This window comes from Aplysia californica, unplaced genomic scaffold (genome assembly GCF_000002075.1).
Source record: "Aplysia californica isolate F4 #8 unplaced genomic scaffold, AplCal3.0 scaffold00071, whole genome shotgun sequence".
Classification (NCBI taxonomy): Eukaryota; Metazoa; Mollusca; class Gastropoda; order Aplysiida; family Aplysiidae; genus Aplysia; species Aplysia californica.
The window spans coordinates 1,599,910-1,602,548 of NW_004797341.1; positions in this window are offsets into that span (position 1 = coordinate 1,599,910).

The following is a 2,639-nucleotide window of genomic DNA, read 5'->3' on the forward strand; positions in this document are numbered from 1 at the left end:
TCTATGGTCTGCTGGGGTAATAATATAGTGTAAAGCGCATAGAGCCTGCTGCTGAGCGGGGATATGCGCTATACAAATGCTATCTATTATTATTATCATTTGTGGACCAGATCGCTACCCTGAGCATCATTATTGAGCAATCACTTGAATGGAATTCACCACTCGTGATTATGAAAAGGCGTTTGACAGCGTGGATAGGGAAACTCTGTGGAAACTCATGCGGCATTTTGGAATACTTGACAAAATAGTCAAGCTTGTGAAGACCACCTATGGTGGAACAAACTGTCTCGTCTTCCACGAAGGACACGTCTCAGAACCACTCCAGGTACAGGCATGAGTGCGACAAGGATGCTAGCTCTCACCATTTCTTTTTATACTGGTAATTGACTGGATCATGAAAGTAGCCACCAGAGGCAAGCGCAAAGGAATACAGTGGATCCCTTGGCAGCAACTGGACGACTTGGACTTCGCCGGTGACCTTGTACTGCTCTCTCACACACATGCTCAGATGTATGAAAAGACCAAGGAACTCAACAGTCTATTAAGGAGTGTTGGCCTACGTATACACTCGGGCAAGTCGAAAGTAGTGAAGCTAGGAAAATTGCCAAGCCCTGCTGTGACAGTGGAAGACACTCCCCTGGAAGAAGTGGACTCCTTTACCTACCTTGGAAGTGCCATCGATGGTAATTGTGGAACTGAGGCAGACGTAAAAGCAAGAACTGCCATTGCAAGGTCAGCATTCAACCAATTATCAAAAGTCTGGAAAGCAAGCAACATCTCACTGCGAAGCAAGATTCAACTCTTTAATTCCAATGTCAAGTCTGTGCTCCTCTATGGTTGCGAAACTTGGAAGACAACAAAGACAGTGCCGAATAAAGTCCAGACTTTCATCAACAGATGTATGAGGAGTATCCTAAGAATGAAGTGGTAGGATAGAATAAGAAATGAAGAGCTGTGGGAAAGGACTGGACAAAAGGATATAGAAGTAGAAATAAGACAAAGAAAGTGGTGTTGGATGGGACACACCTTCAGAAAGCCCAGCAGAAACATCACAAGACAGTCACTGCAATGGAACCCACAGGGAGCACGAAGAAGGGGTAGGCCACGGGAAACATGGAGGAGATGTGTGGAAAGGGATATGAGAGAGATGAAGTTCACTTGGAACGAGCTAGGAAGGATTGCCAAGGACAGAGATAAATGGAAGGACCTTGTATGTGGCCAGGGGTGAAAGGCACTGATGATGGTGATTGTATAATAATATATATTTTTTATTATGCCTTTGTATGTGCTCATTTCGTAACGATGTTTAAGCGTGCGCGTGTGATAAGCTAGTAGATGTGTGTTTGTGTGTGTGTGTGTGTGTGTGTGTGTGTGTGTGTGTGTGTGTGTTTGTGTGTGTGCGTGCGTGGGTGTGTGTGTGTGTGTGTGTATGTGTGTGTGTGTGTATGTGTGTGTGTGCTTTTTCATCTCCTTACATGTTAGATTCCCAGGTTCGAAAGCAATAATGAGATTGTAAAGTTACCGGGCGGTCCGATGAGTCAGGTCTGCCAGCGGGCCCCCGTCCAAGGTAGATGATGCCTTGTCCCTGTCCTGTCTGAGACTCAATCCCTCAGTGAGTCTCTCAGACGATCTCCGCCTATGTTCCCGCGGAACCTTGTGATGTCATCCAAGGGCGTGCCACTCCCTTAATGATCTTGTCCCCGCAGTAAAGATAAGAGTCATGTCCCTTGACATCACATCCCCCTCACAAGCAACTTCAAGAACAATTCAAAATGCTAAACGCATCAACCAGAAACTGAAACTATAACTCTGAAACCTTATAAACACTTTACACAGCAGGAACTTCGCCTACAAGTCGAGTCTCTGCGGAGGCCTGGCATGGCGTCCCGACCTCGTTATGTAGTCAGACGTAGTGGAAGCATCATAAAGGGTTGTGTCTGACTCTAGTGACTCCGCTGGTAATTCTGGCTGATGGTGAGGCAACATAGAAGAGAAGACTCTCTGGGGATCACGAGATGGTTGCTGTCGTCGCCTTCCGTCCTCAGTCGGATCTGGTGACGATCACGAACCTTCAAGCCGTTGTTCGTTTTCAAGAGGTATGATCTGTCTCTCGATCTGTCTACAACCGTAGCCTTGGCATCTCTTGGGATTTTAACCCAAACTGGCTGTCCTTTTGACAAGTCTGACATGGGCTTGGCGCATTGTCTTCGATCGTAATCCTGTTTCTGCCTCTTCCTGAAAGCTGCGTCAATCTTCCTGAACACCTGCCTTTCTCCCCCCTTTGGGACCAATTTTTCTGGGAAAATGGGCACTCTTGTCCTGATTTTCCTACCCATTAGAAGTTCTGCTGGGCTCTGTCCTTGCTGTAAAGGAGTGGAGCGGTAGTTCATGAGAGCCAAGTAAGGATCATCAGACTTACTCAGTAACATTTGGATAGTTTTGACGGCTCTTTCAGCTTCTCCATTACTCTGAGGATGTAGAGGGCTGCTTCCCAGGTAAGTTAAACCATAGTACATGTACTTATAACTGTGAGCACTTTTGAAACTCGCGTGCAACGAACTGGAATCCATTGTCTGAGACGACGATTTCAGGAACTCCATATCTAGCAAAAATTGACTTGCAATGTTCTACGACATTTG